This window comes from Callospermophilus lateralis, chromosome X (genome assembly GCF_048772815.1).
Source record: "Callospermophilus lateralis isolate mCalLat2 chromosome X, mCalLat2.hap1, whole genome shotgun sequence".
NCBI classification, from domain to species: Eukaryota; Metazoa; Chordata; class Mammalia; order Rodentia; family Sciuridae; genus Callospermophilus; species Callospermophilus lateralis.
In genome coordinates, this window is record NC_135325.1 from 70,294,596 (window position 1) to 70,320,281 (window position 25,686).

Consider the following 25,686-nt stretch of genomic DNA (forward strand, 5'->3'; position numbering starts at 1 on the left):
ATGAATTATAACATGATTTCTATATTTCATGAAATTATATTTTGAAAACTGAATGAGAAATTAAGACATTCTCAGGTAAACAACAAATAATTCATTATCTGCCTTGAAAAGGTATAATACTTAAAAGGACTTCTTCCAGCTGAAATGAGAGAATATTAGAGAGCAATTTAGAGAACAACAGAGTTCCAGTCACATTAACCACATAAATATATATATATATATATATATATATATATATATATATATATATATATATATATAAAAGATAATATAAATGCAGTTTTTCTTTGCAATTATTTTCATTTCCAATATCATTTTAAAAGACAACCTCATAAAAATAATTATAACTATTATAAAATAAACTACAAAGGAATTAAAGTGATGTACTGCCAAAAAAACCAAAAAGCTTTTTAACTCAAAAGAAACCTGAAACCTGTGATGGAAGAATACAAGAACAAAATTATATAAGGTACATTTAAAAAATGACTACTTAAAATCCTACCATATCAGTGGTTATATTAAATGCAAGTGGACTGAAAACTCTAATTAAAGAATAGATTCACAAAATGTATGTAAAATAATGCTCAACTATGTGCTGTCTCGAAAGACACACATCAGATTCAAAACCAGTATAGATTGAAAGTGAAAATGTGGAAAAATATATACCATAAATATAGTAACCTAAATTCAGCTGAAGTAACTATAGTGATATCAGAATAAATAAACTTGAAGATAAAGATTTTATTGGAAACAAATATTTATATTTTACAATAATAAAATAAATTAATCATAAAAACTTCAAAAATTATTGACATATGTCTACCAAAAATGCTCCATGATTAAAAGAAAACAATGAAGAGAAATATTGTGAATAATAGTTAGATATTTTATTATTCTGTTTTGAATAATAGAACAATAGGCCTGGAATGGAAAAAAAGAAAGGAAATACTTGAATTGAACAGCCTCATAACCAACTATTTCTAATAGATCTCTATATAACATCTACCAACAATAGAAAACACAGCCATTATTTTCATGTGCACATGGGATGATCCCTAGCATTTATATGGTAATCCATAAAACAAGTATCAATACATTTGAAAAGATTGAAATAATTCCAAACACATTCTCACAATGAAATAAAATTTGAAATCAATAACACTAGGAAAAGTTGGAAATCTTTTTTAAAAATGTGAAAATTAAGGAACACAGTTTATTTTTTGTATTGGGAATTAAACCCAGGGATACTTAACCACTGAGTCATATAATATACATACATACATACATACATACATACATACATATACATACACATATACAGGATCTCTCACTAAGTTGCTTAGGTCCTCATTAAGTTACTGAGGCTGGCTTTGAACTCACTGTCCTCCTGCATTACCCTCTTGAACTGCTGGGATTATAAGCATGAGCCACCATGCCCAGCAGGGAAGCACTCTTAAATAATCAGTAGGTCAAGGAAGAAATTGCATGATAAATGTAAAAATATTTTTAGGTAAGTGAAATGTAGTCATCAGATATAAAATATACAGCATGTCACAAAAGCAGTGCTCAGAGGGAAATTTGTAACTTTAAATGAATATATTAAAAAGAACAAACATTTCATATAAATAACATCACATTTCAACTTATCAAACTATAAAAGAACACATTAACAAATCAGGCAGATGGAAGAAAATAAAGATTATAGCAGAAATAAAATATAGAAATGATTGAGAATGTAAGAAAAATCTCTAAAAATAAGAAATTATTTGAAAAGATCAAAATATTTCACAACATATTTGATGAACATGAATGGGGGTGCATGCACATTGAAATTATTGCAATCAGGAATGATTATGGAATGTTAAAATCGATGTTATAAGGGAGAAAATACCAAAAGAAAATATAATGAATTATTACATTCTAATATATCAGTTGATGTAAATGAAATGAACAAATCCTATAAACAAACAAGACTAAAATAAAATAGACAATAACAAGTACTGGGTAAATTTGGAGGAAATGGAAGCCTCATACATTGCTGGTAGAAATGCAAAATGCTGTAGCACTTGTGGAAAATAATTTAGAATTTTTTTTAAGTTGTTCAGAGATCCAAGATGAGAGAGATGAAGTAGGTTGCAGATCTCAACTCCTCTGCATTTTGTGATAAAAGCAATAAGAGAACAGCCGTCAGAGAGGTGGATAATTGAGGGAAGGCACAGATTCACAATTGGAACATCAGAGACTCAGGAACTCAAAAGTTCTGGTTCCTGGAAAAGAAAACCGGAGGGTTTGTTAACCTGGAACCAGGAACTGCACCATCAGAACAGACCTGGGAAGAAAGGTTAACAAAAGGAGAGAGGGAGAGGCAAAGCATACAAGCTTACTTCAGAAACAAAGGTAACTAGAAAGTCAGACTGAGTTAAGTTGGGAAAGAAACTGCAAAGCTGCCTGGCTTTTGAGAAATGCTCTCCTTTTCTCAACTTGCTGGTGACAGACAGTAATTAGCAGTAATTTTGCAGAGACCACCTCTAAGCTTAGAGATCAAAATCCTTACAGTTTCATCTCATCTAGAGATAAGCAGTTTATAATACAATAGGAAACACATTTGAAATGACATAACTGAAAATCCTATGTAGTGGGATTACCCCACATTGTCAGATGCCAAGACATCCACATCACACATCCCATGATGGTGGTTAAGGAAAGAGACACAGAAGCAAATAGATGGAACTAAAGAAGAAAGAGAAGGGAAGGAAATGGGAATGTGTCAGGAGCCATCCATGAGCTGTGTTTGTGAACTATTGTGCATAGTAGCCAAATGAGGGGATAGGCCTGGCACTGAAAGCTCTACATAAGGGAGTAATCACATGATGCAGGTGAAGCAAGACTCCACCCTTGAAACATTATCCCTGCCTCTGATGTTCCCACTACAAAATAAAGGAAATTGGGCTCACACCCTCTTTTCAGCACTCTTTCAAGGTGGAAACTGACCCTTAAGGTTGCAGAGATGTCCTGTCCTGAATTTGGAAAACTTATATCTGTGTTGTGTGATTTTCACCATTTTCTTAGCTTAATGTTGTAGTCAGCTCTTTTAAACCTGTTTTGTCTTGTCTGTGCAGGTTGTGAGCAAGACAAATGAGAAAAAAGAAAAGACTTACTGAGAAACAATCTAAGATTGCAAATGAAGATTGCTATATTCAGCTAAGCTATGGTTCAGAATCAAAGAAGTAATAAAAAAAATCCTTCAAAGATAAGCATAAACTAAAGGAATTCATGGTGTCTAAGCCAGCATTGCAGAAGATATTTAAAGAAATTCTCCACAAAGAAGAAGGTGATAAAAATATGAAGAGAACACAGACCCTGCACCTAAAAGAAAAAGAGCAGGCCCAAGTCTTCACCATGTTGCCTTAGAAACTGATTTCTTAACAAGACTCCTGAAGCACAAGAAGTAAAATCAAGAACCAATAAATAAGATGGAATCAAACTAAAAAGCTTTTTTCTCAGAAATGGAAGCAATCATTAATGAGAAGAGAGAGCCTACAGAATGGGAGAAAATCTTTACTGCATGCACCTCAGATACAGCATTAATCTCCAGGATATATAAAGAACTCGAAAAACTAAACACCAACAATCAAATAATCCAATCAATAAATGGGCAAAGGAACTGAACAGATACCTCACAGAAGAAATATGAATGGTAAGATAATATATGAAAAAAAGTTCAAAATCCCTGGCATTTAAAGAAATGCAAATCAATGACTATTCTGAGATTTCATCTCACCCCAGTCAGAATTACAATTATAAAATCTAAGCAACAATAAATGTTGGTGGGGGAAAAGGTATACTCATACATTGCTGGTGGGACTGCAAATTGGTACAACCACTCTGGAAAGCACTATGGGGATTCCTCAGACAACTTGGAATGCAACCACCTTTTGATCCAGTTATCCTACTCCTCAGTTTATACCTAAAGGACTTAAAATCAGCATATTACAGTATGCAGCCACACTGATGGTTATAATGGATGACTTCAAATAGTGAAACTGTGGAGCCAACTGTGATGCCCTTCAACAGATAAATGGATAAATAAAATGTGATTTATATGCTCAATTGGAATATTATTCAGTCTTAAAGAAGAATAAAATTATGGCATTTTGCAGGTAAATGAATGGAGCTGGAGAATATCATATTAAGCAAAATACACCAATCCCCCAAAACCAAATGCAGAATGTTTTCTCTGATATACAGATGCTAATTCACAATAGGAGGGCGGGAATTAGGGAAGAATGAGGTACTTTGTATTAGGCAGATGGGAGTAAAAGATGAAAGGGGTTATGGAGTTATGAAGGATAGTAGAATGAATCAGACATTATTACCCTATGTGCATACATGACTACACAAGGGGTATCATTCCACATCATGTACAACCAGAAGAATGAGAAGTTGTATGATGTGTCAAATGCATTCTACTGCAACGTATAACTATTTAGAACAAATAGAAAATATGAAGAGAACTTGGGAAAGAAAAAAAATCTCATTAAGAGATAATTAGGATCAACAAAGAAAGCCCTGTGTACTGGTACATGGAAAAATTCCACAAGAAGATAATAAATGAAGATAATAAATATTTGTGCCACAAATATTGTTGCATTTAATTACATAAAACAAACACTACTTAACATACATGCTAATATTTATCTCAACAAAATTATACTGGGTGATTTCAAAACATCTATCTCCCTGATAGGTCATTAAGACATAAAATCAGTAGTTACTACATACTTAAAACTCACATAGTTCAGATATACTACAGATATCTACAGAATATTTAATCAAAACCAGCTGAATATTCTTTCTCCTCTGTAGCTCAAAAAAAATTTTTCCAAAAGAGATTATGTTTTAGGTCATAAAGATGTCAGCAATTGCAAAAAGAAAAGTGATATAAAAAGATATATAGAAGCCAGGCATAGTGGTGCATGCCTGTAATCCCAGTGACTTAGGAGGCTGAGACGGGAGGGTTGCAAGTTTCAAGCCAGACTCAGGAATTTAGTGAGGCTGTAAGCAATCTAGCAAGATGTGGTCTTAAATAAATAAATAAATAAATAAATAAATAAATGGATGAATAAATAAATAAATAAAAAGATCTTGGGATGAATATATATATATATATATATATATATATATATAATATATATATATATATAGAGAGAGAGAGAGAGAGAGAGAGAGAGAGAGAGAGAGAGAGATCCCTGAGGATTGAAAACATGTGTCCACATAAAAGCTTTATGACAATGTTTGAAGCACTATTATTTCTAATAAACAAAATGCAGTAGTAATATAAATGTTTATGAATTAATATATCTCCACAAAAATATGGCATATTTATATAGAGTAGTATTTGAAAATAAAAAAGAATTAAATTCTGATACATGATAAAATATAAATGAACCTTGTAAATATGGTATTTAGTAAAAAAGCCAGAAATAAAAGTGGAAATATTGTATGATTCTGTTTGTACAAAATGTCCCACAAAAACAAATCCACAGATACAGAAAATTAATTATTATATTTTTCACCAGAGCTGCTGGGAAGGGTAAATAAAGAATGGCCCATACTTTCCATGGAAAATAATTTTTACTGAAGAATACAGCTAATCATGTATCACCTTAGTCGTTACTCCATTCCAAGGAGTCTGCTTGCCACAGTTTGATGAAACCAATAGTCACACATTTGCAAACTTTCTTGTCAGAATCAATAACCAACAGGAGATTAGAATTGATTAATAGTGAATCCTCTTCTTAAAGACTATTGTATTATAAAATCTATGGGTAGGGGGCTGGGACTCGGGCTCAGCGATAGAGCACTCACCTATCATGTGTAAGGCACTGGGTTCGATCTTCAATACTACATAAAAATAATAAAGATATTGTGTCCCACTACAGCTTAAAAAGTATTTTTAAAAAATCTATGGGTGTTCTGAAAATTTAGAAGCATGTTTTACCAAATAGTTATGGTATTGAGGTGCCAAATGTGGATATGAGATATCCCCCCAAAGCTCATATACTACACAATATAGCAATTATCAGAGTCACAACATTAGATTATGAGAGTGGTAACCTAATTTGGTAGATTAATTGATTTAAAAGTTTGATAATTTGAATGAATTACTCAGTGGTAACTCTAGGCATGTTGCGCATAGCTAGAGAAAACAGGACACTGTGGACATGTTTCCCTGGCTCCTCACTCACTCTCTCTTTCTCTCTTCTTCCTGGCTTCTAGGAGCTGAGCAGTTGTCCTCCACCATACACTTCCCCCATGATGTCTTGCCTTACCTCAGGCCCAGAGGATTGGAGTTGGCTGACCATGAATTGAATCTCTAAAACCATGAGCCCCAAATAAACTTCCTTCTTAAACTTAGTCTTGTCAGATATTTTGGTCACAGCAATGAAAACCAGACTAATATATCTTTGTTTTTGACAAGTTATTTTCCGTACTTATTGTCTTAGAAAGAAAAACTAAAATTGTTGTTAAAATTAAGGCTATTTAGGACTAAGATGATATGTGTTCCATGGAGAGCAAATCATGATAATTTTATCTGTATTTATTTTACATTAATTAGCAGAATATCTGCATCTTTATTCCTGGTTGTATAATTTTATTAGTGAATTATAGTTATACATAATATTGGGGTTATTTTTTCATATTCACAAAAGACTATATATTTTCATCACTCCTTTAATATCTCTTTATTCAGAATTTGAATCCTATAGGAAGAAAATAATTCATTTTAAATGATCTAGTTAAATTACTCATGGAACTTTCAAGGTATTATGAATAGCATATTCTCTAGTCAAGTATTTATACAAACATTTGTATATATAGTAGTTCTAAAAATAATGCATTAAAGTGTGGAGATAATACAATGCATTTTATCTGATCATAATGGAATGAAACTGGAAATCAATGATAAAAGAAGAAACGAAAAATCCTACATCATTTGGAAAATAAACAATATGTTACTGAATGATCAATGGGTTACAGAAGACATAAAGGAGGAAATAAAAAAATTCTTAGAGATAAATGAAAATACAGACACAACATATCAGAATCCATGGGACACAATGAAAGCAGTTTTAAGAGGGAAATTCATCGCCTGGAGGTCATTCCTCAAAAAAAGGAAAAACCAACAAATAAATGAGCTCACACTTCATCTCAAAGCCCTAGAAAAGGAAGAGCAAAACAACAGCAAATGTAGCAGAAGGCAAGAAATAATTAAAACCAGAGCAGAAATCAACGAAATTGAAACAAAAGAAACTATTGAAAAAATTGACAAAACTAAAAGTTGGTTCTTTGAAAAAATAAATAAGATCGACAGACCCTTAGCCATGCTAACAAAGAGGAGAGAGAACTCAAATTACTAACATACGAGATGAAAAAGGAAATATCACAACAGATGCTACAGAAATACAGAAGACAATTAGAAATTATTTTGAAACCCTATATTCCAATAAAATAGAAGATAGTGAAGACATTGATAAATTTTTTAAGTCATATGATTTGCCCAGACTGAGTCAGGAGGATACACACAATTTGAACAGACCAATATCAATGGATAAAATAGAAGAAGCAATCAAAAGACTACCAACCAAGAAAAGCCCAGGACCAGATGGGTATACAGCAGCGTTTTACAAAACTTTAAAGAAGAATTATTACCAATACTTTTCAAGTTATTTCAGGAAATAGAAAAAGAGGGAGCTCTACCAAATTTATTCTATGAGGCCAACATCACCCTGATTCCGAAACCAGACAAAGACACCTCAAAGAAAGAAAACTACAGACCAATATCTCTAATGAACCTAGATGCAAAAATCCTCAATAAAATTCTGGTGAATTGGATACAAAGGCATATCAAAAAAATTGTGCACCATGATCAAGTAGGATTCATCCCTGGGATGCAAGGCTGGTTCAATATACGGAAATCAATAAATATTATTCAGCACATCAATAGACTTAAAGATAAGAACCATATGATCATCTCAGTAGACACAGAAAAAGCATTCGACAAAGAACAGCATCCCTTTATGTTCAAAACACTAGAAAAACTAGGGAAAACAGGAAATTACCTCAACATTGTAAAAGCTATCTATGCTAAACCTCAGGCTAGCATCATTCTGAATGGAAAAAATTGAAGGCATTCCCTCTAAAATCTGGAACAAGACAGGGATGCCCTTTATCACCACTTCTATTCAATATAGTTCTTGAAATACTGGCCAGAGCAATTAGACAGACTAAAGAAATTAAAGGCATAAAAATAGAAAAATAAGAACTTAAATTATCACTATTTGCAGATGATATGATTCTATACCTAGAAGACCGAAAAGGGTCTACAAAGGAACTACTAGAACTAATAAATGAATTCAGCAAAGTGGCAGGATATAAAATCAACATGCATAAATCAAAGGCATTCCTGTATATCAGTGACAAAACTTCTGAAATGGAAATGAGGAAAAACACCCCATTCACAATATCCTCAAAAAAAATAATAAATACTTGGGAATCAACCTAACAAAAGAGGTGAAAGATTTATACAATGAAAACTACAGAACCCTAAAGAGAGAAATAGAAGAAGATCTTAGAAGATGGAAAAATAAAAGACCCAGAATATCAAAAGCAACTCTAAGCAGGAAGTATGAATCAGGCGGTATAGCGATACCAGATTTCAAACTTTACTACAGAGCAACAGTAACAAAAACAGCATGGTACTGGTACCAAAACAGGCGGGTGGACCAATGGTACAGAATAGAAGACACAGAGACCAATCCACAAAGTTAGAACTATCTTATATTTGATAAAGGGGCTAAAAGCATACAATGGAGGAAGGATAGCATCTTCAAAATGGTGCTGGGAAAACTGAAAATCCATATGCAACAAAATGAAACTGAATCCCCTTCTCTCGCCATGCACAAAAGTTAACTCAAAATGGATCAAGGAGCTTGATATCAAATCAGAGACTCTGCACCTGATAGAAGAAAAAGTTGGCTCCGATCTACATATTGTGGGGTCATGATCCAAATTCCTTAATAGGACACCCATAGCCCAAGAGTTAATAACAAGAATCAACAAATGAGACTTACTCAAACTAAAAAGTTTTTTTCTCAGCAAGAGAAACAATAAGAGAGGTAAATAGGGAGCCTACATCCTGGGAACAAATTTTTACACCTCACACTTCAGATAGAGCCCTAATATCCAGAGTATACAAAGAACTCAAAAAAATAAACAATAAGATAACAAATAACCCAATCAACAAATGGACCAAGGACCTGAACAGACACTTCTCAGAGGAGGACATACAATCAATCAACAAGTACATGAAAAAATGCTCACCATCTCTAGCAGTCAGAGAAATGCAAATCAAAACCACCCTAAGATACCATCTCACTCCAGTAAGATTGGCAGCCATTATGAAGTCAAACTACAACAAGTGCTGGCGAGGATGTGGGGAAAAGGGTACACTTGTTCATTGCTGGTGGGACTGCAAATTTGTGCAGCCAATTTGGAAAGCAGTATGGGGATTCCTTGGAAAGCTGGGAATGGAAATACTATTTGACTCAGCTATTCCCCTTCTTGGACTATTCCCTAAAGACCTTAAAAGAGCGTACTATAGGGATACTGCTACATCCATGTTCATAGCAGCACAATTCACAATAGCTAGACTGTGGAACCAACCTAGATGCCCTTCAACAGATGAATGGATAAAAAAATGTGCATTTATACACAATGGAGTACTACGCAGAACTAAAAAATGACAAAATCATGGCATTTGCAGGGAAATAGATGGCACTAGAGCAGATTATGCTAAGTGAAGCTAGCCAATCCCTAAAAAACAAATGCCAAATGTCATCTTTGATATAAGGAGAGCAACTAAGAACAGAGCAGGGAGGAAGAGCATGAGAAGAAGATCACCATTAAACAGGAACAGGATGAGAGGGGGGAAGGAAACGGAGAGAGAAGGGAAGTTGCATGGTAAAGGAAGGAGACCCTCATTCTTATACAAAATTACATATAATAGGAAGTGAGGGGAAAGGGGGAAAAAATCAAGAGAGAGAAATGAATTACAGTAGATGGGGTAGAGAGAGAAGATGGGAGGGGAGGGGAGGGGAGGGGGGATAGTAGAGGATAGGAAGGGCAACAGAATGCAACAGACACTAGTATTGCAATATGTAAAAAAGTGTAAACGATGTGATTTTGCAATATGTATACGGGGTAAAAATGGGAGTTCATAATCCGCTTAAATCAAATGTATGAAATATGATATATCAAGAGCTTTGTAATGTTTTGAACAACTAATAATAAAAAAAAATTTAAAAAAATTAAAAAAATTAAAATAAAGCATTTTATTAGGGCCATTTTAAATATTATCTGTCTTACTTATCTCTACATTTATATCATATTCCCTGTATCCAATATAGTAGACAACAGAGAAGTTATTTAAAATAAATAAGTGGATGAATTACTGAAACCTTTCAGTAAATTTTTCTGCTTGAAGACCAGATCCAGAGTTGGATTAATGTCAGAAAAATACCATTTAAAATCACCTCAAACTTTGAACTTACTCCAAAGTCAATGTTTCTGTAGGAACAAGGACTATGTTTCAGTGATTGTGTATATACACTAGCAACAGTGATTCCCCTATAATAGTTTATGCATTATGTTAAATTTAACAAAGTAAATGAGGTACAGGTGTGCTTTGATCACTATGGCTCATACTGCTCTTCAAGTAGACAGTTCTATTGTACACCAGGCGGAGCTCTTGCAGGGGTTCACCCAGGTATGCACACCACGGGGGACTAAAAAACAAATATTGTAAACTACTGTTGTTTTGATCAGCAGGATTCAGATTATGATCCTTCTCACCTCTTATACCATTTCCATTTACTGATACACATATATAAGATATAAATTGCAGCCAAAATGCTTTCAATGTGAATATTGTCACTAAAGTAAACCAGGTATTTTCAGATTTCTTTGAAGTAAGACTCAGAGTAAAAATTAAATGGCAAGAATTATACAATGTATTTGTCAATAAGTAATGGGAAAACTATCTTCTATTATGCACATCCACTTTCCACTCAACACATAGAAGATTTTCTCTTCCTCCTCATGTCTTTACAAATCAGTAAAGAATTTAAGTTTAGTAGTCAGATGCTAGCACTTTGCATGTGTTTTCCCCACATCATTTTTTTTTATTTGCTTAATTTTACATTGTTTGAACTGATACAATAATGGTCCAAGTTGTCCTATTAGTGCCCTTGGAGTAGCTTTTTTATCTAGTAAATTATGCTTAAAATCTTTGTGGTAAATAATTAATTAGTTGCATTCAGCATTGCTGATCATCATTCTTGGACTGACACAACCAGAGGAAAGTTCTTGTATTCATGCAAAAGTGTATGAAAGGAATGGAACCTTACTAATCACAGTGATCATGAGAGTTATACACTGTTTATGAATCTTTTTTGGTACTGTTATGACAGTTCCCAAGCTGCTAATATGAGGAATATTCAGATAGTATTGAAAATGAGTGTTGGCAGAATGGTAGTGACTCTGTTCATGTTTCATCTATGTATTTATACAGAGTTCAGACTAAAAGAGCTATGATGTGTTTACAATAGTGTGGATTATTTCTTCCATGTCCCTTAGAACAAATTATTCCACTCTGCAAAACTGAAAGAAATGAAATAGATTTTATACCATTTTAATTAAGATTTATAATTCCACATAAAACATTTAAATATCACCATTTGAACAAAATGAGCCAAAATTAGTCCTCCAGAAATCACAAGTAGGTTTTGAGGTAAGAATTTGGAACTACAAAGCAGCCTATATCCATTTCAATTCTATTTTGAGTATAATGATGTGTTTAGTTGTAATCTGGAAATATAATGTTCAACACAAAGAGATGTTTGTCTGTCTTTGTGTTTTTAGGTCACTGAGCATTGAACTCATGTTAACGTACAAACTGGTAAAAGGGAATGGACTCTGGTATCTTCATATTTCTGAGTTTCTTCATTAAAAGGCTAGCTTAGGGCTGAGGTTGTAGCTCAGCAGTAGAGTGCTCACCTGGCACGTGCAAGGCCCTGTGTTCAATCTTCAGCACCACATAAAAATGAATAAAAAGAAGGGCATTGTGTACAGCTAAAAGAAATAAATATTTAAAAAATAAATAAATAAATAAAAGGCTTGCTTATGTTCCATGTGAATATAATTTTTTTTTTTGAGAACTCGCTTTGTAGAAGACATGATGCTTTACTTCTCTTTTATAGTTCTTGGAAGAGCACTGTTAATATTAGAGGGCTTCCAGTCTATATTTAGATAGACAAATAAGTAGATATAAGCAGATGATAGATAAGATAGATTATAAATAAATACATAATGCAATCCATTGAAGTGACTGTAATATAAAGGTTTCTCATATTTCTCATTAAGAGGACTTTAAATATGTATGTCTTAATGAATGTTAATAACCACGAATCACCACCTATAACAAGTTTTGCTAATCCTAATGTATGGAAATAACTTTATTTAGCCAACATTTTAGATGGTTTTACTCTCTCCCCATGACTTTCATGTTATAATGGAAAATATTTGAAATTAAATATTTAGTAAAAGGTAATTGCTATCTGAATTAAAGTAAATCAAAAAAAAGAAAAAAAAGAATTAAAGTAAATCAAATAAAAATAAAAGATATAACCATTGACATAACTGGGCAAAGGATACATTACTTATCTTTACTATTTTTGCAACTCTCTGAATTTACTTAGCAGTAACATTAATAAAAGAGTCACACCTCGGTAATATAACTTGTCAGAGTAGTATTCATCAAGATGGTTTTGGATTATCAAGATCTTTTCCCTTATGAAGAAAGAAAATACAAAAGAATAAAGGTATAAACACTTTAGAATGATGTCTGTCCTGTTCATGGTCTTTCTTTTTCCCCTTATTTTCATGTATTAGATTTAAATAAAAGTCCAGGATTATTGATGTCAATGAAATATTGAGTGTAGCAAAATATTCCACCACATGTTCATTGAAATGTAAATTACTAACAAAATCAAGTATGTGGGATGATGGAATTTTTTCAAGGAGGAATAAAAATGCTCAGGTTAATTTTGGAAACATTTTTTTTGTAGTTTCTTTAAAAGTTAACCATATGTCACTTAGTTGTATATGTGTGGGCTTCCTATTCTTTCATTACTCTGCTCACATATTTTTCATCAAAACCACACTTTCATGATAACTGTAGCTTTTTTTGTACCAGAGATTGAACTCAGGGGCACTTGACCATTGAGACACATCCCCAGCCCTATTTTGTATTTTATTTAGAGTCAGGTCTCACTGAGTTGCATAGTGTTTCACTTTTGCTGAGGCTGGCTTTGAACTCGTGGTCCTCCTGCTTTAGTGTCCCAAGCCACTGAGATTAAAGGTCTGCACCACCATGCCCAACTAACTGCAGCTTTTTACCATGTGCTTAACTCATTTTCAAACTTCAATTTTTTTTCTTGTCCTTCAAAATTGAATTAGCTGTCTTAGGTCTTTTGATGCTCTTTATAAACTTTAGAATTAATTTGTTGATATCCACAAAATGACTCTCTGGGATTTTGGTAAGGATTCCAAATATATAGATCAATTTCAGAAGAACTGATATCCTGACAAATTAGGTCTTACTATTCATAAACATGAAATATCTTTCCATTCATTTTTTTTCTTTGATTCTTTCTTTAGAGTTTTTTATTAGAGTTGTATATGTATACATACTAGGTGGATTCAACCTGACAAACCCATGCGTGCATTGAATTCAATATCAGTCCATAATTCTTCCTTTTTCTCTCCTGTCCTACCTCCTCTCCACCATTATCCTTTTTCAACTTTACTAGACTTCCCTTTGCTGGTCTATTTACTTATATTTGTTTGGTCCTTTCCACACTTTCCCATAGGTGAAATGCATTGTGGTATGTTTATATACGCACATAACATGATTTCTTAAGAATTCATTTGACATTGCTTCTTCTTTCCCATCCTTCCACTCCGTCTCTTGATCTCCATCTTCTACATCATTGATCCTCCCTTTATCTTTATGAAATCCTATTCTCTTCCCCATTTCTGTATTTTATTCTGGCGTCCATGAGAGAAAACATTTACTACTGAATTTCTGAATTTGGCTTATTTCACTTAGCAAGATACTCTCCCTTTCCATCCATTTCCAGAATGTGCCAGAATTTCATTATTCTTTATAGTGGAGCATTTCATTTGTGTTTTATAGTTTTATCCATATAGATTAATACATGTGCACAGATTGTTGTCTGAGTATTTTCTTTCTGAAGGGTGTTAACATAAATGGTATTGTGTGAAAAGGGGTTTTAAATTTCAAATTTCACTATAATAAACTGACTTTTTTCTTTTCTTTTTTTTAGTCAACTGATCTTTGACAAAGTATCAAAGATGGCACAGTGGAGAAAAAAGTCATCTTTCTTCCTTTCTTTCCTTCTTTCTATCCTTCTTTCTTTCTGCATGTGATGCTCTGCATTGAGCTCAGGGCCCTGTATTGAAAAATAGAACTACACCATTAAGCTACATATCCATCCCAAAGATGATCTTTTGCAAACTTTGCTGGGACAGTTGGACATCCACATGAAAAAAAAATCAATCTAGACATAGATCAAGCACTCTTCACCAAAATTAACTGCCACTGAAAATACACAACACTTAAAATTCAACAACATGATAATGGGCAACTTTATTTAAAACTTTATTTTATGAACATATAAAAAGTTGCTTCACATGATATATCATTAGGGTACTAAAAATTAAAACAACCGTGAGGTTCCAATTCGCACCTATTAGAATACACAAGATCCAGAGGACTGACAACACCAAATACTAGAGAAAGGCCCTGGGTTTCATCCCTACTCATTGGAATGCAAAACTATACAGCCATTTTTAAAGACAGTTTGGCATGTTTGAACAAGACTAAACAAACTTTTACTATATTTTTCACACCTTGGCATTAACCAAAGCAGTTGAATACATAACTAAACAAAAAAGCTGCATATAGATGTTTATGACAAATTTATTCACAATTATCAAAAGCTGGAAGTATCTGTGATGCCATTCAATATATTAATCATTAAATAAATGGTGAACAATACAATGCTAATGACAATAGAATGCTATTCAGTGCTGAAAATACATGATATATCAAGTAATGAAAAGATAGGGAGATAATTTATATGCACATTGCTAAGGGGAAAATACCAATCTCAAAAATCTGCATACTAGAGTATTCCAACTATGTGATATTCTGGAAAAGACAAAACTATGAGGAGACTAAAAATATCACTGTCTTCCAGGGGACAGTGGGTTGGAATAGATCACAGAGGATTTTTGTTTTGCTGTTGACTATAGCTTTATTTATAATAGGAAAGTTGGAAAGACTTTAATAGATTAGAGACTGGAATGTATCCCCTGGGTGAATTCTTCATCATCAGAAATAGTGATATTGAAAAAGTTTGCTTTAATATTAACTGAAAAGAAGGAATCATAATGTTATATACAAAATGATTTTGGTTAAATACATATAAAAATAAGAAATATTTAAGAGTTTTGCAATTCTTTCTTTTTTCTCTTCCTCATGTGTGCTTAAATTTTATTATTTGTATGATTTTAAATATTAGAATTTATTTACTGATATTTTTATTTTTTATTTGTTGTTTTTAGAAATACATGATAGTAGGGTATATTTTGAAAGACTATACCTACATATGTGCAACACATTACAATTTTGATCCTATTCTTGTGGTTGAACATGATGTAGATATGCACTGGTAATGTATTCATATAGGAGCATAGGAAAGTTATGTGTGATTCATTCTCCATTTTTTCCTCTTTCTATTCCCCCTCCATTCCCTTGATTCCCCTTTTTCTAATCCAATGACCTTTAATACTTTCCCTCCCTAACCTCCCTTGTTATGGGTTAGCATCCAAATATCAGAGAGAACATTAAGACTTTGTTTTCATGGGATTGGCTTATTTCACTTAGCACAACATTCTTCAAGTCCATACATTTACTGGCAAGTGCCATGATTTCATTCTTCTTTAGGGCTGAGTAATATATATATATATATATATATATATATATATATATATATATATATATATATATATATATAAAACATTTCCTTTATCCATTCAACTGTTGAAGGTCATCTTGGCTGGTTCCATAGCTTGGTTATTGCGAATTCAGCTGCTATAAAAATTGATGTGACTGCATCACTGTAGTATTCTAATCTTAGGTCCTTTGGGTATAAACCAAGGAGCAAGATTATTTGGTAAAATGGGGGTTTCATTTCAAGCTTTGTAAGGAATCTCCATACTGCTTTCCAGAGCAATGTGCAGTATCACCAGCAATGTATGAGTGAACCATTTCCCCCACATCTTCACCATATTTATTGTTGCTTGTATTCTCTTGATAATTGCTATTCTGACTGGGATGAGATGAAATCATAAGTGTAGCCTTACGTTTTGTGCATGGTGAGAGTTAGGGGTTTAATTTCATTTTGTTGAATATGGATTTCCAGTTTTCCCAGCACCATTTTTTTTAAGAGGCTATCTTTTCTCCAATGCATGTTTTTTTGGCACCTTTGTCTAATATAAGATAATTTTAATTTTGTTGATTAGTCTCTGTGTCCTCTATTCTGTACCATTGGTCTACTAGTCTATCTTGGTGCCAATACCATGCTGTTTTTGGTACTATTGCTCTGTGGTCTGGTATAGTAATGCCATGTGCTCCACTTTTCCTGCTAAGGATTGCTTTAGCTATTCTGTGTCTCTTATTTTTCCATATGAATTTCATGACTGCTTTTTCTATTTCTATGAAGATTATCAATGGGATTTTGATTGGAATTGCATTAAATTTGTATAGTGCTTTTGGTAATATTTTGTCAATATTAATTCTGCCTATTCAAGAACAAGGTAGATCTTTCCATATTTTAAGGTCTTCTTTGATTTGTTTCTTTAGAATTCTGTAATTTTTACTATATAGATTTTTCACCTCTTCAAGGACCTAGGAATAAAACCAGAGGCCCTGCATCTAATAGAAGAAAAAGTAGGCCCTATTCTCTTTCATGTGGGATTAGGCCCCAATTTCCTTAATAATACTCCTTTGGCACAAGAATTAAAATAATGAACCAATAAATGGGATAGAATCAAACTAAATTGTTTCTTCTCAGCAAAATAAAAAAAATCTGTGAGGTAAATAGAAAGCCTATATCTTGGGAGCAATCTTTATTCCTCACATATCAAAAAGAGCATTAGTCTCTAGGGTATATAAAGAACTAAAAAAGCTAAACACCAAAAAAATAAATAAATAACCCAATCAATAAATGAGCAAAGGACCTGAACAGACACTTCTCAGAAGATGACTTAAAATCAATCAACAAATATGAAAAAATGTTTATCATTGCTAGTAATTAGAGAAACGCAAATCAAAACTACTCTAAGATTGCATCTCACTCCAGTCAGAATGGCAGCTATTAGGAAGACAAACAACAATAATTGTTGACGAGGATGTGGGGGAAAAGGTACACTCATATACTGCTGGAGGGGCTGCAAATTGGTGCAGCCACTATGGAAAGCATTATGCAGATTTCTTGGAAAACTGGGAATAGAACCACCATTTGACTAGCTATCCCTCTCTTCAATCTATACCTAAAGGAGTTAAAAACAGCATACTACATGGACACAGCCACATCTATGTTTACAGCAGCACAATTCACAATAGCCTAACTGTGGAACAAACCTAGATGCCCTTCAATAAATGAATGGATAAAAAAATGTGGCATATACATACACAATGGAATATTACTTAGCAATGAAACAATAAAACCATGGCATTTTCAAGTAAACAGAGTTAAAGAAAATAATGCTAAGTGAAGTAAGCCAATCCAAAAAGACCAAACGCTGAATGTTTTCTCTGATATAAGGAGGCTAATTCACATTGGGGTAAGCAGGGGGAGTGGGAGGAATAGATGAACTCTAGATAGGGCAGAGGTTTGTGAGGGGCAGAGAGGGATTATGGGTTTAGAAATGATGGTGAAATGTGATGGACAATACTATTTAAAGTACATGAATAAAGACACAAATTGGTGTGAATATACTTTGTGTACAAACAGAGATATAAAAAATTGTGCTCTATATGTTTAATAAGAATTGTAATATATTCTGCTGTCATATTTATATAAAAATTAATAAAAAATAAGTGAATAAAAACAAAATATTAAGAGAGAAGACTGAAAAATTTGTAGCTTTTTTTCATTCTCTAATTACTAGAGATGTTGAATGTTTTTTCATATTTTTTTAACTACTCATATTTCTTCTTCTGTGAAGTGTCTGTTGTTTTGCCTATTTCTTGATTGTGTGTTTTTTTTTTTTTTTTTTTTTTGTCGGTGGTAAGTTTTTTGAGTTCTTTAAATATCCTGGGATTAATGCTCTATCTGAGGCATAGGTGGTAAAATTTTTCTCCCATTTTGTAGGGTCTCTGTTTATGTTCTTCATTGTTTCCTGTGCTGAGAAAAAGCTTTTTAGTTTGATACCATCTCATTTGTTGATTTTTTATTTTACCTCTTGTGCTTTAGAAGTCTTATTTAGGAAGGCTGTTTCTGAGCTGCTATGCTACACAGATGATTTTTGAGGTAGGCAACATACTCTGAATCATATTTTAATGGTGGATACATGTTATTATATATTTGTCAAAACTCATAAAATGTACAAGACCAAGAAGTAGCCTTAATGGACACTAAGGGAAACAATGATGTAAATGTAGGCTCATCAATTATAAAAAGTGTATTAACTGGTGAGGGATTGATGTTGGGAGGCTATACTTGTTTGGAGGCCAGAAGTATTTAGAAAATCTGTACCTAAATTTGAATCTACTTCTCAATCATGTTGGCAACCTAAAAAAATTAACCATGTACTTACCCTATGTTCTTCAGAGAAAGCAAACAAATAGGAGATAAATAAAATGTGATAAGTATGTACACAATGCTACTCAGCAATCAAAGGTGAGTAAGTACTGATAGATCTTAACACTGCATAATAGGATACTCCTGTAAAAAATAACTAAAAATATGTACATGGCTTCATAATTAGGTAATGGATAAAAGGTTGGAAGAATTTTAAGCTTTTTTTGAAATTAAAAGCCTAGGTTGCCTTAAGAAGACTTTTGGCTGAGTTATGAATGTTAAAGTTGAGTTTTTCAAGGACTAGAAAAAATAATTTGTAAAGAAAATTTCTATTATCTTAAAGATAAATATATTGTCACAAAGAGAATGTTGCTAGAAATATGAACTAAATGCAATTCATATGAAACCTCAGAGAAAAATTACAGAGTTCTTTGGACTAGTAACTCCTTTATTCCTTTAATGCTTCCCATCTAAGAGTGGAAACAACTATTCTATACCTGTCTCACTATTGAATCTTGGAAGCAGATATTTTTTTCTAGTTTATAAATGTCTGTGTAAATAGATAATTTTTACCAAGGATGGATCAAAACCAGAGAACACTATAAACCTGATTTAGATGAAATCTAAATGAGATTATGTACTTATAGTGAATACAGAATAGGTTAAGACTTTGGAGTATATTGAGGTGGGCTGAATTTATTTTGCACATGGGATCAATGTGAATTTTAGAAGTCCAGAGGGCAGACTGTACTTGGTTGGATAGTATTTCCCACTACCATATGTCCTTCTTTGAATGCTAGAATATGAACTTATTTGGACAAAAGTCTATTGCAGATGTTGTTAATTATATGATGGCATATTGGAGTAAAATGCAACTCTAAACTAAAATGATTTGTTGTCTGTATAAGAAGAGTGGAAGAGATGCAGAGGGATGTGACAATGAGGAAGATTAGAGTGGTGAATCTACCAGACAAGGCACATCCAGCATTACCAGCAACTACCAGAAGTTAAGAAGAACCAAGTAAGTATCTTCTCTAAGGTTTTAAAAGAAAGCATGAACCTGCCAATACTGTAATTTTAGACTTATAGCCTCAGAAATATGAGACAATACATTTCTCTTGTTATAAGCCCCCAATTTTTTAGTTTGTTATGGTAGCCCTAGGAATTGGACTCATCAGTCTGTTCTAATCAGGTAAATTTAGGACTGGAATTCTTAAGTCCAAACATGCTTCTTTACCATAAAAAGTAAAAAATAAATTGGAACCTTAGTTTTCAAGTGATGACACACAGAAGAAATGCTAACTTCCTCTGAAGGAAGTCACTTTAAATAAATGTGTTAATTATATAGCACTCATAAAATTGCAAGAAACCTGAATTTTAACATTAAAAATCAGTAAGCACATGACTGATTCATGTTATTATAAATATATGCATGAATAAAGGATCTCTTAAACTGTAAGGTTGACCAACAGATTTTAATAAAGCTAATTTTGAGAAATTTATTGATATGATTTCTTATTCCATATACTAAATATTCTTTAGGAAACTTCCACTTGTGGAATTTGTTCTGATATTTTTGAATAATAACCATACTCTGAATTGTCTATTAGCATTCATGTCCCAATTTCATATCTGTGTGTGCAGACTTCCTTCATTTCATAACACAACACATAGATTTAATGTAGATGCCTTCAGGAACCAAGACATTAAAGAGATTTTCAAAAAGGGAAAACAATTCTGCATTGTTCTTTTCAGTTTTGTTTTTTTTAATGCAGTTATAAAATGTTACCTAAATGACATTATAATGGCCATTATTAAAAACACAAAAGAAAAACATTGTTAGTGAGAATGTAGAGAGAAGGAAACCCTTACACACATTTGATGAAAATGTAAAGCAAAATCATTATGGAAAATTGTATAGAAGCTTCTCAAAAAATTAAAAGTAGAGTTTCAATATGACCCAGTAATAACCCTACTAGGATATAACCAAAGGAATTACAATCAGTATATTGCAGAGTTGTTGACACTCTCATATTTATTCCAACTCTATTCACAATAGCCAAGGTATGGAATCAACTTCAGTGTCCAAAAACAGATGAATAAAGAAAATGTGGTACATATACACAGGGAAATACTATTGTATCATAAAAGATATGAATCCTTTCATTTGTGACACCATGGAATTACCAGGAAGACATAATGTTAAGTAAAATAACCCAGATTCTGAAAGACAAATATTGCATGTTCTTGCTCATATGTGGAATCCACAAAAACCAACCTCAAAAAAATGAGAGTAGAATAGCCATTAACAAAAACTAGGAAGATTAGTGGAGAGGGAAAAATGGATAAAGGTTGGTCAACAGGGATTTGTTTACAGTTAGATAAGAGGAGTAAACTCTGGTGTTCTATGAAATAGTACACTGAATATAACTAACAATAATAAATATTTCCAAATAGTAAAAGAGAGGATTTAAAATTTTATAAAAATAAAGAAATGATAAGTTTTTGTACCGATGGGAATGAGATTAGCCGGATTTCATCATTACATATTTATGTGTCTATCAAAACATCACATTGTATCCCATAAATGTGTCCAATCACTAATGTGCTTATTAATTAAAAATAAAAAACAAAAATAAAAATCAATATGATTAAGATTAAGTAATTTTAAGCTTATTATTTAGTGTCTGTTAATAAAAAATAGCTTACTGAATTATGTAGACAAAATATGTGTGTTCTTAGTTATTTACAATTATAATTTTTTATGCCTCATTCTATACTTCTCCAAAATTTCTTCTTTATCCACTTCAAACCTTTATCTCTTCACCTCCAATATTCTCCTGTTTACATGTAAATTTATACTCATTACTCTTGTCCCCATATTTTTCTGCCTATTACTTCTTTATTCCATCAAATCTCCTTCTCTAATACAGTTTCTCCATCATCCCCTTTTGTGCATTTTTAGTTTGCATAGGAGCACATCATGGGATCTATTCTTTTAATATTATTTTAAAACTCTATAGTACAGCATCTTCAACTATAGAATTATATTGCATAAAGATCTCTAGAACTTTTTCATCTTATATAATTGAAATTTTATTCTTGAGGCTTATTATCATGTTCATTTATACAATTTAATATATCCACCCAAAAAGCTTCTCTTTTATCAAATAACACATAGAAAGGGTTATTTTTTTCTTTGAGAGAATGCAAAGAATTATAATATTTGAAGGATAGTGTGAAACAAAGTGAAAATACATATTCCTGGAGAACAAATAAGGAGAATATCATGAGCAAAAAATCTTGCTGTTTCTAACTTTGCGTCCTTCTGTCCTTACTTGGAAAATTCTGGATACACCATTTTTATCACGTTATTTACTGAATCAAATATCTTTAAGAAGCAAATATTTTAAATTTTCTCAAGTTCAAGTTCCAGTATAGTAAATATCAACAACCTAATGCAGGAAGAGAGAATCTCTTTGGGTCAGGGATAACTTTATGAGTTTTAAGGATCCCTGAAACCCTTTAAATCTGCTAAATTAAACAACAATTAGAGGAAATAGAATTGGATAGAGAGTACCTAATATAATGCATTATTATTTCTTTTAAATCATTTTATTTGGAAAATTATAGATTTGTAAGCAGTTTTAAAGATAGTACACATAGGTCCCACATACCCTTAGCCCAAGTTATGCCCATCTCAAGATACCAGGAAATAAGTGTGGGTAAATTTGTGTAACCACCATTGTAATATAGGTATATACATTTCCAACCCTGTCACTTATGGCTTATCTCATTGTGGCTTCTCCAAATAATTTATTTTATTATTATTTTATATACTATAGACTACATTATGTAATGCATTACCTTATATATTAACATTTTTACAGTATTATTTCATACATTATTTGAGGAAAATATTTGATTAATGCTTATTTAGTTATGAAAACAAACATGAAAAAACTTTCCTACTATTAGTTTTATTTATTTTTTATTAGTTGTTCAAAACATTACAAAGCTATTCACATATCATATTTCATACATTTGATTTAAGTGGGTTATGAACTCCCATTTTACCCTGTATACAGATTGCAGAATCACAAGGGTTACACATCCACGTTTTTATATAGTTTTATTTTTTTAACATTTATTTTTTCATTGTAGTTGGAAACAATACCTTTGTTTATCTATTTTTATGAGGTGCTGAGATTGAACCTAAGGCCTCACATGTGCCAAGCACTCTACTGCTGAACCACAACCCCAGAAAAACTATGAGCATTACTATCTTAAAAACTGAAGTATTTACGGTTATTGTAACAACATAGGTGTTAAAATGTTTAGTAAAATGATAATGCATTGAGATTAGACCTCAAATGGATGAAAGTTTTAGATTGAAATTATAGGTTGAAAATATTATATCTTTATTCTTCTTAAATTATAGAAAACAGTCAAATCAAACAGAAATCTAGTACAAAAAAATTATTTTTGTAGCCAGGCACAGTGGTGCATGCCTGTAATCCCAGCGGCTCTGGAGGCTGAGTCAGGAGGATCTCAAGTTCAAAATCCAGCCTCAGCAAGAATGAGGCACTTAGCAACTCAGTGAGACCGTGTCTCTAATAAAATACAAAATAGGGCTGGGTATGTGGTTGAGTATATGGATGAGTGCCCCTGAATTCAATCCCTGGTACCAAAAAGAAAAAAAAGAAGAAAAAATGTCTTTGGTTCAAATTTAAGTGTTGCATTTAGGATTCAGAATGTGTGTTGAAACTTTATACAACACACTTCATCTCTTTTTTAAAAAAGATATAACTGCTTTTCCTCCTTTTCCAAAGTGTTATATAAAATCTTTCACAGATGCAAATATTATCTGTCAGTCTCCAATAAATTACTTTTGATTTCATAAAACTCACCATTTTTTACAAAACAACCATTACACTTAGATAATTGTTCTTGCTGTAATTCCTCATATTGATCCAAAAAACTGTTTGCTTAATAATTTGACTCTTTGAATCCAGTTCTTTGTTTGAATTTAGAATAATTCCTGTTTTATTCTTCTAGTATATTTTAAATCTTATCACTTTAATACATTTCTTCTTTATGCTCAAAACCCTGTGTTAACTATCCTCATGAAAACTGATTATCATGTCCATAGTCCTTTCATTGACATATTTTTTTGAAATGTGGCAGTTTATTAATGAAATTCAAATAACAGCAGCAACAACAAAGCACACTTTTCTAGGCTTACTCTAACTTATGCATAATATGTCAAATAAGAGGTTGTAGCTCAGTGATAGAATGCTTGCCTTGCATGTGTGAGGTACTGGGTTTGATCCTCAGCACCACAAAAAAAAAATTAAAAAAATAAATAAAGGTATCATGTTAATTTACAACTAAAAATATTTTTAAAGATATCTAACATGACATAATCAAGACATGAAGTGACATGAAAAATAGACAGATATAAGTAAATAAATAATAAATTTTCAGGCAACATCATAAGAAGAATGAATATCTAGGTAATATAGAAAGAAATAATTGTCAAGAGGAAAATATCCCTTTATAAAGGGAGCTGAATTCTTGCAGGTATATTACCTTCATATTTAGATATTTACTATAGTACCAATATTGAATTGATTCACTTTGATGCCAAAGGAAAAGGTAAATATATCTTTGTGCAAAACCAACTTTCTTTATCATATCAATGACAGTGATGTGTGCATACCACTTGAGCTCCTCAACCTATTTAGTTTATTTCCATCTTCTTACAGTTCATCTGAGTCTACACTGTGGTACAGAGATAATGTTCTTATGGTGATCTTTTTTAGAAGAAAAAGTGGAAGCCTATGAAGATATAATAATCTGACAAACTGAGTTGGTAACACAGGTTCACAGGATTAACCACAATTTCTAACTGTATTCTAAACCAACATTCTAAGTACACCAAGATGCACCCATATATATAAATTGAAACTATGTTTTTATGGAGACCATAATTTCATGTTCTAGAATTCTGGAGTTAGAATTCTGGAGAGATCTTCTATATACTTTCTACACCCTTCCTATAGATGATCTGACAAATTTATCAGGGAAGAAGGACCATTTATTCTATTATTTCTTCACATTATGAAGGAAAGTCAATTAGTCATAACTTCATCTTTAATTTTGGGCAATTTTCACTGATCCTTTTTTAGAGAATAAATGTGTTTCATAGAAACAATTTGATAGATATCAGACAATGATAATGTTAGTGGTTTATGCATTTGGATCTTCATGAGTCTATAGACAAATTCAGTGAAAAAAAATGCAGCCTTGCATTTGAATTTAACACAAGAAATTCAAACTATAGATTATAAACCTAAGAAAAAATAAATTGTTACTTGAGAAGAATGGGAAATAATTCATTATCTTGAACATTAGTTAAATAAATATTAGATAAATCACTTTCCCTGCCATCTATATATCACTAGGTAACTGAATATTAGATGAAATAAATATCTGAAAAACTATTCCAGCTAATAACTTTTTAAATGAACAGATTATTGCCATTTTACAATAACCAGTGAATAAATTAATGAAATATGACATTAAACATCTCCTGATTAAAAATCTCAGATCACCATCTATTATTTTACCAAAGAGATCAAATTTAAATCTGATGAAGACCCTGGATTCA